This window comes from Sturnira hondurensis, unplaced genomic scaffold (assembly GCF_014824575.4).
Source record: "Sturnira hondurensis isolate 20B ecotype Veracruz unplaced genomic scaffold, ASM1482457v3 Scaffold0010428, whole genome shotgun sequence".
Taxonomy (NCBI): Eukaryota; Metazoa; Chordata; class Mammalia; order Chiroptera; family Phyllostomidae; genus Sturnira; species Sturnira hondurensis.
Window position 1 is genome coordinate 4,408,256 of NW_028083059.1, and position 15,541 is coordinate 4,423,796.

The following is a 15,541-nucleotide window of genomic DNA, read 5'->3' on the forward strand; positions in this document are numbered from 1 at the left end:
TCACCTCTTCCAAACAATTATTTTATGCCTACAGAGTGCTTTGTTGTCATCCACTATCAGTTGAAGACTATACCCAGCAGCAAACACCTTCAACTTTGAAGGTATCAATTATACCTTCAAAATAAAGCTTGAAATTCTCTTCTATCCTTCTCCACTTTCATCACTTTTGTCCAAAACACCATGTATGTCCCACATGAGTTCTTTTATATTTTTGAAGAGACTTTTATTAATCCATTACCACAGTCCTGCTGATCTCTGGTCTTTGCCTCCACCCATTTCAAAAGCCATGAAGTCAACAGGGAAACACGACACACATCACAGCTTTCGCTTTCACATCAAGATCTAAAGGGAACTGGATCTCAAAGCTATTGGCATCTATAAATTACAAAACCAGCCACTGCTAGGAAACCTTGCCAACCACATTTTCTTCAAGATATTTAATCTCAAAATCAATATCTTCACAACAGTTGGACATAAGATATGGGCCAATAATTTTTAGTGCATCCTCTCTCCTCTATATTTGAACTGTAAATTTTAGCAGGCATGGGTACCACTTCTGAGTAATATAACCTACTGGTACACCAGGAGGAGCATAGATTTCTATCTCCTGAAGGCAGCAGGGGAAATAACCACCAGCACACCTTAGTGGTCTCTCTAGAGTTACGACTTCTTTGCCCATATTATCAAGAACCCACAGCAAAAGGCCTAGAAGCCCCACAGCAATTTCAGGTACACAAAAATCACTATTCTCCACTAAAAAGTGAATCCTCTGTGCAGGGATGTTGTTAATTTCATATTTTTTACTATTTTCAAAAGTTTTGAAGATTTCCAGAAGTTCAATTTGCTGATGAATCCATATCTGATATATCTGACTTAAATATTCCAGCCTTGGTGGGCAATCTGCTGGAGTGCTGGTGCTGGGATCCATGATATCCCAGTGCCTTTATCTGACTGATTATACATTGGCTGGTTTTGGACAAAAAGCCCCCCTAGATTAGCACCTGAAAAACAGGGTTGGAATAGCCAGCCTGGGTCTCAGGATAGGGAACCTGGGGCAAGGGTACCCAGCATGTCCTAGAGTTCCTTGGATATTGAAGAGGATATCAGCTGGTAAATGTGTTCTTGGGTAAGAATCATTTATTTGCAAATTTTACTTGTTCATCATTTAAAGAGTTCTCTGGCAGTGACTGCTCTATGCCACTCTGGGTGGTCATTCTGCTCCCCTGGTCCCTTGGTGGCCCTGCTTTGCTGGTTACACAACCTGCCCTGAATTCACCAGGAAGGGGACTCTCAGTGACCTAGGTATTGAAACCTTGGATTGGTTTCATTTCCTGGATCCTACTTACACAAACGGGCTTCCCTAGCTGATTCCTGGGATGCTTGGGATCCGGGTGAGTGCTGAAGTGCAGAGCTGCAAGTGAGCCCACACGGCTTCCTATCTGGTCATACTGCTCTGTGTAAAACCAATCCCTCCCCACCAAAATATCCACTGACTAATTCAAAGACAGATATTGACAAAGTTACAGTCATCCTAGGGGATTTTAACACCCCACTGTCACCAATGGATAGATCTTCTGAATGAAGATCTATCTTCAACAAGGATATCCTGTGTCAACAAGGATACTGTACCACTAAGCAATGCTCTAGATCAAATGGACTTAATTGATATATATAAAGCAAGTTTCACCTCAAAGAAGCAAAGTATACATTCTTTTCAAATGCACCTGGAACATTTTCAAAGGTAGACCACATGACCACATGATAGAACACAAAACAAGCCTCAACAAATTCAAGAAAATTGAAACCATATCAAGCACGTGTGAAGATCAAATGGATTGAAACTAGAAACCAACCTCAAGAAAAAAACTCAACATTCAAATACATGGAGACTGAATTACATGTTATTGAATAATTAGTAGGTCAACAATGAAATCAAGGAACAAATCAAAAAATTATAGAGAAACATGAAAATGAACACACATCAACCCTAAAGCTATGGGACAGATCAAAGGCAGTACATAGAGGGAAGTTCATAGAAATATAGGCCTACCTAAAAAAGATTAAAAAATCTCAGATAAACAACCTAACCCCACAACAACAACAACAAAAAAAGCCCAGACCAAGTAGAAGGAAGGAAATAACCAAGATCAGAAATAATTGATATTTAGACTAAAAGAACAATTCAAAGGATCAATAAATCCAGGATCTGGTTCTTTGAAAAGATACACAAAATTTGCAAACCTTTAACCAGAAAAAAAGAGGACCCACATAAATAAAATCAGAGATGTAAGAAGTGAAGTTACAACTGTTATCACAGAAATATAAAGTATTGTAAGAAATTACTATGAACAACTATACACCAAGAAATTGGACAACCTGAGCAAAATTAACAAATTTCTAGAAACATACAATCTTCCAAAATTGAATCAAAAAGAAGCAGAAAGCCTGAATAGACTGATAAAAACTAGTGAAATTGAAGAAGTCGTCAAAATACTCCTGGCACACAAAAGCCCTAGACCATATGGTTCCACAGGTGAATTTTACTAAACACTTAAGGAAGAACAAACTCTTAAGCCTTCTCAAGTTATTTCAAAAAATTCAAGAAGAGGGAAGACTCCTAAACACTTTTTACAAGGCTAGTATCATCCTAATTGCAAAACAAAGTAAAGACACAATAAAGAAATAAAACTACAGACCAATATCTCCAATGATCATAGATGCTAAAATCCTCAACAAAATACTGGTAGCCAAGATTCAGATATACATGAAAAAGATCATATACCATGATCAAGTGAGATTCATTTTAGGGATGCAAGGATGATATAATATCTGCAAATCAATAAACATAATGTACCACAAAAACAAAATGAACAATAAAAATCATATGATCTTATCAGTAGATGCTGAAAAACCATTTGATAAAATCAAGCACCCATTTATGATAAAAACACTCAACAAAGTGGAACTAGAGGAGGCATACCTCAGCACAATAAAAGGCATATACAAGAAACCTACAGTCAACATTATAATCAACAGGCAAAAACTAAAAGCTTTCCCACTAAGATCAGGAACAAGACAAGGGTGTCCACTTTCACCACTTCCATTCAACATAGTACAGGAAGTCTTAGCCACAGTGATCAGACAAGAAAAAGAAATAAAAGGCATCTAGATTGGAAAGGAGGAAGTAAAACCATCATTATCTGCAGATGACTGGTTAGTGTACATAGAAAACCCTATATTCTCCACCAAAAAACTACAAGACTTAATAAGTGGATTTGGCAAAATAGCAGGATACAAAGTCAATATTCAGAAGTTGATGGCATTTTGGTATACTAACAATGAAATAATATTTGTTAAAGTTGTACTATGTGCTAGAGACTTTTCTATCAGCTGGTGATACAGGAAATGACAAAAATCCAGGCATTACAGAACTTCACTCTGGTGGCAATGGCAGATAATAAACAAAATGTAGGTGTATATAGTATGCCAGATGGTGATAGCTAAGGAGAAAAATTAAGCAAATAAAGGCAGTGGGAAATGCCATACGAGGGTAAGCTGTGATGTAAATAGAGTGGTCAAGTCCATTCCACAGCAGAGAGGAGGTTACAATTTACTTTAGAACAATTAATTCATACCATCATGCACCTGAAAATTCTTCTGAATCACATTAAAACCTAGAGTAAAATCTAAAAATTCATTCATTTGGTCTCCTTTCCAACCTCTCCTTCACCATAGCCTCCAGAAGGTTCCATTCAGTTTCTCAGCACTCTAAATGTTTTTGCCTCAACATCTTTGCACTAACTGTTCCCTCCACCTGGAACATTCTCTCTCAGCTCTTCTTTCAGCAGGCTCTTATGAGTTACCACCTCACATGAGACACCTTTACTAGGCATTCTATCTCAAATAGTGCAACCATCTGCCAAGATATGCTCACCTTATTTAGTCACCTTATAGAGCTTGTCCCCATCATTTTGTATACAGATTTTCTTGCTTTTTTATTACCTGTCTTTTACCACTAGAGTGCACATTTCATGAGGATGGAGCCTCATGCTCTGTCTAGTCACTGCTTCATCCCGAACCTAGAGTTGTATCTGGCACAGGAAGCTATTTGTAAATATTTGGTCATTGACTGATTCAAGTTAGTTATTTTCACTCAGAAAAATGTATTGCACACATACTGTGTGCCAGACATTGCCACAATTCTTGACATTTGTCTGGACTGTAGAGTGCTACCTTATTCAGAATTAGAGAAACATGAAATTCTAGTAATAAAAGGACTTTAAAAATGACTTTTTAAAATTCAACCACTCTAGGAAACTGAAGCTAAAAGATGTTGAATAAGATGTTCAAATCTTATAACTTAAAGAATATAGTAAAAACTTCCCCCAGTAGAAGACATCTCACTTTGAATCCATTGCTTCTTTCATGATGAGAACATTGTAATGAGAAAGTGAGCAGCAAAACCTCTCAGGCTCCAGAATGTTGTGAATTTAGGGAATGTTCGCACAGGATGTCAAATGATATCAATGTGCAATATAAACCATAGATTCTTATGTATTTTATGTAAAATGAATAGATAATAACTTTCATTTGCAATTTTTTGCTGTGAAGCCCTGAATGAATATACTTAAAGTGTACTATGAGGATGACATTTTCAACTTTCATATTTTCAGGTAGACTGTGGATGTCCAAAGACAAAGCTTTGAAATACCAAAAGTTTTGTGTTTAGGATACATTTGATTCAAAGACTAACCACCATTATCTTCTTACTCTTCCAAGATCGCAGTAAATAAAGCTACAGTATTTAAAAAGTTATAAATATCAATCAAGAGAATGTGGTTAGGGGAGGAGCATCAGTAGTAAATAAGTTCCAAGAATCCTCTGGAACCTGAGTGCGTGTAGGTGGAAAGAGGAGGACGGAGCCAAAAGAAACACAGCCTGGTACTTTCAGAAGGACACACAGATGAGGGAAAACCTCTTTCCCTGCAGGATCTAGGAGGCTTTGCCCATTCAGAAATGTCAAGTGTTTAGAATGCCAAAGGTAAGAACTGAGGTTAAGAACTAGGAGATAAATTGAAAGTTTGTATAAAGAAGATTTCATAGGACACATGATGTCAAACTTTACCAGCTAAATGAACTTCTCCTAGGCAATGAACAAAAAGTCCGACAACATGACAGCCAGATGGCCACTCTCATGGTGTCATTTGAGAGGACTGAGGCCACCTGGTTGCTATACTGTGGGAATCAGCACATGTTAGGATGTACCTGGGGCTGTTCAATTTCCTTAGGGAGGAACTTTGGTTCAGTTGGAGACAATGTGATCAAGCCTGGAACTTAACTGAGGAAAAATATCTAGAAGTTTTCTTCAACTAGAATTCAGGTTTGGATTGCTAGTGGCCATCTTTTTCACCATTCGGTAAAATGAAGCCAATGGAAAGTGAAGGAGAGCCTAAATACAGGAGGAAGCAAATTTCTAAAAACCCAATGGAGCACCTGAAATAGTAGCACTTTTACTACAAAAGTGCCTTTATTCAGAGTTACCCATGGAGTTCAGGGAGTAAATCCAATGCATATTTTGCTTAATGAAAATATTCGACATCACAGAAAATACATGGGGAGACTCCCAAAACAATAATTTATTTATGAAAAATTGTGTATTTAATCTTATTATGTTTAAAATTCACTCACCTTCAAAGTACTCTCCATTTGATGCAATATACCTAATGAGATTTTTCCCCACTGCTCAAAACAGTTTTTGAACTCATAGATTTTGATTCCTTTTAGTGTTTCTGCTGTTTTTTTGTTTCACCTCTTCCACATCGGCAAAATGTTTCCCTTTAAAAATGACTTTTTTCTCCTTGGTCACTTCTCTTGTTCAAGGAGGACATACAGAGGGCCCAAATACATATGAAACGATGCTCAGCATTACTAGCCGTCAGAGAGATGCAGATTAAAACCACATGAGATACCACTGCACACCTGTGAGAATGGCCATCATAAACAAATCAACAAACAAGAAGTGTTGGAGAGTGTGGAGAAAAGGGAACCTTAGTGCACCATTAGTGGAATTGCAGACTGGTGCAACCACTATGGAAAGCAGTATGGAATTTCCTCAGAAAACTAAAAATATATCTGCTTTTTGACCCAGCAATACCACTGCTGGGAATGTATCCTAAGAACCCTAAAACAGCAATTCAGAAGAACCTATTCACCCCAATGTGCATAGCAGCACAATTCACAACAACCAAGTGCTGGAAGCAACCTAAGTACCCATCAGTAAATGAGTGGATAAAAAAATTATGGCACGTTTACACAATGGAATACTATGCAGTAGAAAGAAAAAAGGAGCTCCTACCCTTCACAACAGCATGGATGGAACTGGAGAGCATTGTGTTAAGTGAAATAAGTCAGGCAGTAAAAAGACAAATACCACATGAGCTCACATATAAGAGGAACCTAATCAACAAAACAAACAAGCTAGCAAAATATAACCGAAGACACTGAAATAAAGAACAGACTGATAGTAACCAAAGAGGAGGGGGAAGAAGAATAATGGAGGAAAACAGGGGAAGGGCCATCAAGGAACATGTATAAAAGACACATAGACAAAGCCAAAGGGGGTAAGGTTAAAGGGTGGGAAGCTGGGATGGATGGGGTGGCGGGGGTATGTTGGGGTGAAAATGGAGACAACTAACTGTACTTGAACAGCAATAAAAAAAATCATGACTTTTTTCATCTGGGGAAGTAAAAAAATTTGCTCAGGGTGACATTGGGTGAATAGGGAAGGTAGGCCATAGGGGTTCATGCTCTTTTGATCGAAAACTGCTAAACATTCAATACAGAGTGGGCAAGTGCTTCTTATATCTCCCCTTATAAAATGAGCAAATGCATTGAAAGAGCCTTCAAAAAAAATTCACATCAAGCCTCTCACAACAATGCCACCTAGTTCGCTCATACAAATGGGCTCCTAGAACACTCACCTAGTGCAGGAGTCTGTACTACCAGGGGCCTGCCCTCCAGAGACAATTCTAGTTTTTTTGGATGGTACCCCCTCATATTATAATATAAGATCATTTTTCATAATTAAGTTTTATTTTTTTGTTTTGTTTTGTTTTGTTTTTTTAATATAATTTTTATTTAATTCTTGTTCAAGTACAGGTTTCTGTCTTATAATCCCAACCCTGCCCGCCCCCCACCCCATGCTCCCCGCCTCCCTCCCCTTTCCACCCCTCACCCTTAGTTATTGTCCATGTGTCTTTTATACTTGTTCATGTGATCATAATTAAGTTTTATTTTTTGACATTCTTATATAAATGGGGTATGGTTTGGGGAAGGAATATATTTAGAGATATGAGGTGAAGTGGTAAATAGTCTTCTGCATTTTTGGAGATTTTATTTACTTTTATAATTAAAGTATGTTTTAATAATAGCAATAAAGCTCTTAGAGAAAAAATATGTAAGACAAGACAAGAGCTGAGAGAGATAAAAACCCAGTGGATCTAAAATATAGGCATTAGGAAGTCAGGAAGCACATTTCAGAAAGAAGTCAGACTACAGAGAAGGAAATGAGGGCAAAGAATGACAACGCTGAATTCTGCCTTAACCCTGTGATCCCGGAAAGCAGTAGCAGTTAAAGAAATTACTCTACCTGCTGTGTTCCAAAAAAATTACTCTATTTTTTGTGCTCCAGAAAATGTCTTATTGCCAAGAAACATCATTCCTCATATGATTTAGATGAGACTCATAGGGGCCCCCTCTTGTCCACCTATGATAAAGCTAGACACAAATCCTCCAAATTCTCATTCTTTGCTTCCTAATTGGCTGTTTCATCCCCACTAACACGTTAGAACAAAATGCTTGTTTACTATATAGTGGTTACATTTTCTTCCTCCAGGCCACTTGCTTTTGATCTACATTCAGCCTGAGCCAGTATAGGACCTCTTTTTTTTAAATTATATTTTTCCCAATAAAATTGACTCTCTTATTTCTCCCTACCCCTACAATCACACACTGTCACCCTTGTTCATGAGTCCTTTTACATTTTGCTTGATCCCTCCACCCCTACTGCCCCTGCTGAGAATGTACTAACTAACCCCAGGATAACAGTCTCTTATCTACCGCTTTCTTTTCATACCCATTCTCATTCATCCCATTTCCCAACCTGGTTCTTTCCAGCCTTGCTTCCTCTAAAAGCAAAGCCCTTTTCTCACTAGTCTTTGAGATGCTTGCAGGGCTCATGGCCCAAGCATTCTCCCTATTGCAACAGTCTCCTTCCTCCCTCTTGCAATAAAATCTCTCCTTACCTAAGCCTGATTTTGTTTTCCTCTGATACTAATTAAAAGTTCAAGGAGTAAAGATTAATTCTAGAGGAACACTATGGAAAAAAGTCAGAAAAAAGAATTCTCAGCAGAACTGAAATCAGCATGCAGATTGATGTGTGGGGAAGCTCTCAAAATTATTGAGATTTCAAACTGATGTCAGAAAAAAAACATGCCAATTACTCACACAGAACAAAAGTCTCCTTGGGTCCCTTGATACAAAGTAGGTCTAGAGATAATGGCTCATCCCAGACTGGGGAGAGGGAAGTCAGGGTTGTGGCCGGAGGAAGCACAAAGCAGGGGCCTATGGGACGCAGATGCAGTCTATAAATGAGTGGTGGCAGGGAGCACCTGGAGGATGCAGCAGCCCCCACCCCTTTATCCACAGGGGATATGTTTCAGGTGGAGGCCAGAAACCACCGGTAGTCCTGAACCCTACATGTACTACATTTGTTTCCTACACACATCTATGATCAAGTTTAATTTCTGTATTTGGTACATTAAGAATTAGCAACAATAATTGATAAAAATAGAAAATTACAATGATATACTGTAATAAAACTTATGTGAATGTGCTCATGCACTGGCTTTCTCTCTCTCACATACAACAGATCTGATAACCAAGCTGGCTTTCCCCTGACTAACACGTGGGGAGCACGCACAGTGAGGATATGCTGGACAAAGGGGTAATGTATGTCCAGGCTGGGACAGAGTGGGACAGCGTGAGATTTCATCCCACTACTCAGAATGGCATGAAATGTAAAACTTACAAATTGCTTGTTCCTGGAATTTTTAATTTAATATTTTCCGACCACAGTTGACCGCGATAACGGAAGCTCAGAAAGTGAAACCGTGGGTAAGGGAGGACTGTTACACGAGGCTAACGGTTAAAGCAACACCATTGCAAAAGTCAAAATCCAAACTGTCAACTTGTGTTCATGAAAATAACTGTTGATCCCCTCCTTCCAGGCACATGTCACAGCGGCAACCTTAATGAGAGCTTCAGCGTGTGTCGAATCTGAAGTTGTGTGGGAGCCATGAGGAAGAACACCTTTTAGGCTGCAATCCTTATCATCTCACTTTTTAATAAAAGGGGTGAAGCCTCAGGTGCCAAAAGACAAGCTTTTCCTACTGCTCAATGAACATTTTTAGGACAGCTCTGCAAGAGTGTTTCTGATCTTTTGTCCCGAGGCACCAATTCTAGAAAGGGGGACACAGAAGCCAGCTTTTAATGACAAGAATTTGCAACAATCAAAGTAAACTCATTATTATCCCTGTCATTACCATGCTTAGTATTAAGAACAATTGCAGCACAACCTTTGTTTTCAGATCTGGTGGGTTAGCCTAAAGCAGTAATTCTCAGCTATTCTTGGTAGAATGCATAAGCGGGGTGGATGGTTGTCATAACGTAGCTAATAGTTCCAAACAAAATATCCACTTCATGTACTTTTATGTCTTCTTGTATGCCCTTAAAGCTTATTATAAGTGATGCATGTAAATAAAAATCTGTTCCTTGCAAGTTATTTAAATTTTGAAAATTTGGAAATAACCAATTTGGGGTTGGTTTAAAATTTTGTAATATATTCATTAAAATACAGCATATATATTCTGCAGATCTATATTTAGAATCTATCTATATAGATAAATATAGGCATAGAAGGATAGTTGCAATATGTCATTGAAAGTAAAAAAGCAAGTTACAGGACGTGATGAGACACACACACAGATGTATTCCCAAATGATCGACGCGGAACCAGTAATTGTGGCTCCTTCTAGGAAGTGGATTGTGGGGTCGAGAAGGATAAGAGTATTACTTACCAAGCTTTCGTTTCATATATTTCTGTATTATTTTTGACAATAAATAAGTGGTGCTTTTATAATTTAAAATATCAATTTTGATTTTTTAATATGAATGATAGGAACAGATAAATATTCTCTGAAAAACTGGTCAGTTTGTGTCCAACATGACAATGCTTTTATAGGATGAATGAAGGGTGACATATGAAATACACAACTGCATTACAGTCCTTAAAACAGCTATACCCCCAAGACAGTGAGGACACTTCAGACTCAGAGAAAACCAGCATCGCCAGAATTTAAAAATACCTTTTGAACTATGCCCCAGCCTGTGGAAATAAAAGCCAACTAGCACTCGTGATTAGGGGGAAAACTTTAACAAAATTTTCTGCCACATTTAGAAATGCATTGCTTTTATTTTCTTTAATCTCATTTTGTTATTTATTACTCCTCTGCTCATGCACATGCTTCATTACTCCCTCAGAGCTCACTTACAAAACACAGTTCCAAAGATAAATTTATTAAGCCTTTCAAGAGGCCAACAACAGAATTTTTAACCAAGCACAGGGCCCTTCTGAGAGAAAGGCCCTGTGCCAACGTATGAGTCACACGCCCTTTAAGCAGGCCCTGCGCTTCACCAAGAGAAATGCAAGGAGTCCCCTCACTACCATTTAGCAGGGTTGGTGGAAAATGTGTCTATAAAATATGCGTGGCAAACAGAGGCTGAGCCATTCTGCTCTGGGAAGAGCAGTGTAAGCCTCTGGGCACGGCAACCACAATGGAAGTTGCTTGTGTACCCATTTCTTTTGTTGCTCAGCAATGTTTTTCAATGTGCTATTTCATTGATAATGAGCACAAAAAGTATATTCTGTTAAATAAGCTTTTAAGTTCTGTTTCTCAAGAAAATTGATGATACCCATGTAATTTGTAATGTGTTTTTGTCAGTGTTTACTTTACCATCTACGTTCAGAACCGTGGTGATTTTGTGGACTGAAAAAGCAGATGTCGGAATTTGCCGAAGAATTATCGGCATCCACTTCAAGTGAATAGCTAATTTAAGAAAAATTGCTCAAAGACAATAATTTAACCTGTACAGATATACAATTCTATCAACCATAGCTTTTCATTAAGATCAAAAGATTATGCTTATAAATTAATTTTACTTATTTTTGTAAACCTATGAAATGTACAATAATAGCTGTTAGTGGGCTGGCCTCATTAACTGTAAAACTCTGTACAAGTGAAATGATGCCAGTTAGATAGTAGTGTTATCGTATGCTGTAAGCAGAAAATCAATTAATTCCAATAATGATTTCATAATGTCATCCAAATCATGGCATCAAAGATGAAGTTTTTGTAAGTTCTTCCTGTCAAAAATGAAACATTTACCTTATTTTTCCCCATTACCACTTATGCTTCCATATCAATGAGTCGTTTTCCTTTTTGCTTTAATCAACATTACTGAAATATAATTTAAATATGATAAATTCACCCAATTTAATTGCATTAATAATAAATGTTGACATGTGATACACTTAGGTAACCACCGCTGCCACATTGAAGATATAGAATATTTTCATTATCCCAAACCATTTGCTAATAACCCTTAGTATCCAACTCTTTCACCGCAGGAAAACATTCACCTGCCATCATTACAAATTAATTTTGTGTGCTCTAAAATGGAACACAAATGGAATTATACAACATGTATATACTCTTTTGTATCTGAATTCTTCAACCCAGCGTGACTTTTGAGATGGCTTTATGTCATTGCAGGTGTCAGTTTGTTCTTTTGTCGCTGAATACTCTTTAATCCTGTGAGTATGCCATGACTTGTGTAGCCATTTACCTGTTGATATTTGGGGGTTCGGGGTTTGGAATGATTATGATACAAGCTCGTATGATCATTGTTATTCAGATCCCTATGTGGACACACATTTTCTCTTAAATACCCAGGAGTGGGGTTTCTGGGTCATATGTTATATGTATGCTTCATCTTATAAAAATCTGACAAAATATTTTCCAGAACATTTTCATACTCTGACAAGCAATGAATGCCACTTCTAAATGCTCTTCGTGTTTGCCAACACAAAAAACTTATCATTTTTGAAATATATAGTTTTAGCTCATTATGATTTTAATATGCATTATCTAGGTAATTAATTATGCCCAAAATTATATATGGCTTTTATATGCTTATTGGCCATTAATATACCTATTTTATGAAGTGTATATTCAAATATTTTGCCAAATTTTGAGGGGTTATTGATTTATTCATTATAAACTAGCAACTGTTTGTTATAGCCTGAATATAAGTCCCTTTTCATATAAATGTATTAAAAATATTTTTTCCTACTGTGGGGAAATATAATGGTCTATACTATATTCACAGAAGTGTGCAACAATCATCACCATATAATTTTAGAACATTTTCATTATCCCAAACAAAACTCTGTACCCATTATCAACTACTCCTCATTTTTTTTTCTTCCCCATACCCTGGCAACTATTTTCTGTCTCTATAGAGTTGCTTATTCTAGGCATTTTATATGAATGGAATAGTACAATATGTGATCTTTTATGACTGATATCTTTTACTTAGCATAATATTTTTAAGTTTCATTCCTGTGACAGCATGTTTCAGTACTTCATTTCATTGTCAAATAATATTCATTGTATGGATATGCCATTATTTTATCCATTCATTAGTTAATATTTTGAAAAAGTTTCTCCCACTTTTTGGTATTATATATGATACTGTTATGAAGAGACATGTATACGTTTATGTGTGGAAATGTGTTTTACTTTATTTTGTGTATGTACTGAGGAATGAAATTGCTGGGCACTGTTTCACATTTTAAGGAACTACCAAGCTGTTTTCCAAAGAAGTTGTACTATTTGACCATATTATCAGCAATAAATGGATGTTTCAATTTCTCTACCTTTTAGGCATTTCTTATTGTTGTTGGTTGTTTTCAGTTTGTTTGTTTTGTATTTTAGCCATCCTATTAGAAGTGAAGTGCTATCTTGTTGTGGTTTTTATCCGGTTTTTATCTGTGGTGTTTCCTAACTAATGATATTGACCATGTTTTATATAATTATTGGGCATTTGTAGACTTCTCGAGAAATGTCTTCTCAAATCATTTGGCCATTTTTAATTGGGTTATTTGTCTTTTTATATTTGAGTTGTTTACACATTATGAATACAAGTATCTTAATATATGTGTGATTTCCTAATGCACTGACCTCAGTCCTCAGGTTGTCCATTTTCCTTCCTGATGGTCCTTTAAAGCCCCAAAACGTTTTTATTTTAATTATGTGCAGTTCACATATTTTTTTATTTTTTTGCTTATATTTTATGTCAGATTTAAGAAACCATTGCCTAATCCAAAGTCACAAAGATTTAACATATATTTTTTCTAAGATTGGTATAGATTTATAATCAGTTCTCTGAGGTAGTTTTAGTTAATTTTCATACATAGTGTGACATAGAGGTCTTTTTTTTTTTTGCATGTAGGTGCTCAGTTATCCCAGTACCAGCACCATTTGTTGAAAATGACTATTATTCTCCACTGAATCAGCCTGGTACCAATGCATATAAATATACAAGTGCATTTTAAAGGGGCTTTTACCTTCTGGGTAGAATTGATTTGTGTGTTTGTGTGTGGGTGTGTGGAGGAGTGTGAAGTATATATAATGTTATGTGTGTGTCCTCTTATCCATGGTACAAAATGCATACTGCTTCTAAAAGAAAGACAATACTGTGAACAAAACATTTATTTTAATTTAAAATTACTGCCTTGTTTTCAAAGCAGTAAGAAGAAAAAACTTTTTTCTTTATAAAGATAAACCTCCTAAAAAAACAAGTTTTAAAATAAAAATACTAGTATACCATAAGGCACTGCATTAAAAAGGATTATAAGCAAGGAAAGAAATTCACTCACATGAAAACTTAATAGTTCCTGATCTCAACCACCAAAATAGAAACCAATTTTTTTAAAAAAGAGATGCTAGCTGTTGAGAAGGCTGGTTTAGTACCACTGATGTACTCAGTGCTGTGAAAGAAATATGAATATAGTCTGGCCTTACATCTTCTGAACTTTGCTGATTGCACTATATGGAAAGATGCATCTGTTCCTCTCTTAGAACAGATAGTAGAGTCTTTAAAAGAACACTCAAAAACCTACAGGGATTCTGAGGCAGGACCGTTAAACATAGAGCTCAATGCATGTGGCTGTTCACTTGACGCTGTGTATACCACACACCCTGCTAATGTTCATCGATACCATCTCCGAAACATGGAAATTAAGGCTTCATTTAGTGCTAACAGTAGCAACATTTCAAAGCTAGATATTACTGAAGACAAATGGATACTTTGGCCTGAAATATTGAGCTTTTACAAAAGCATTTCTTCTCTAAGCTGAGGCTTGCTTATCTGTTTACCTGAAAGAAGAGGGGGGAAAAGAGTCTACTCTCTGTAATTTTTTAAGAATAAAATGAATAAGTGCAATAAAATGAGAAGTCCATGAAGAGTTTTGTGGGAGCCAGAGGTTTATTCAATTTTAAAAACATACTTTCTAGGGGGCTCCCATCGAGAGAGCAGCATAGGTAAATACAGTACTTCAATCCTTGCACAACCACATTGAAATTACAACTAAACTACAGAGCAACCATCATTCAGAACCATCTGAAATCTAGCTGGAAAAAATCCTATAATTAAGGGTATAAAGAAGAAGCCATGTTGAGACTACTAGAAGGGGCAGAGACTCAAAACAAGGGGGTCCCACACCCATGAGTGACAGATAAAAACCAGGAGGATACCTGAGCTTCAGAGGTCCCCTCTCAGGAGTAAGGGGTCCCAGCCCTATACCAGACCCACCAGTGCCAGAAAGTAAAGTCCCCATAAATTCTAGCTGTAAAAAATCAGCTCAAATTGTGGCTGAGTGAGATGAAGGGCATCTGGAGTCCCAGACATTTCTCTTAAAGAGCCCATACACTGACTCACTAGTATTCATTTGCTCTGTTCTCTAGTATTGGGTTACCAGGGACATACAAGGCAGAGCTGAGTTGTCTGATACCAGTTGAGAGCTGAAGGAATAGCATTCTCCCACACAGAAGTGCTGGCAGATACCATTGTTTCTTTTCTGGGCCCTTCTTCTCAGGGAGCTGGCAGGCATGCACTATATCTGAGACTTCATCAACCTGGCAAACACTGTTAGCCCTGTCCTGGTGATTCCTTGAGACGCTGACCCACCCAACTTGCAGGCCCAACCAAAGCCATTTCCAATGGCATTTCTTTAAAAAAAATTACTGTGCTTTTTTTCATAATCATTTGGTCTCCTCATAGACCCTCTCCCTATAATCACCCCACTTTTCTCCATGTCTATGACTTCTTTTTCCTTTTTGGTTAAACCCTCCACCTCTTC

The 15,541-nt window shown here is 37.2% G+C and overlaps 1 pseudogene; it reads right to left on the reverse strand.

Moving 5' to 3' along the window:
- Positions 1 to 234: 234 nt before the first annotated feature.
- Positions 235 to 963, reverse strand: LOC118995720 (phospholipid scramblase 1-like; annotated as a pseudogene).
- Positions 964 to 15,541: the final 14,578 nt, after the last annotated feature.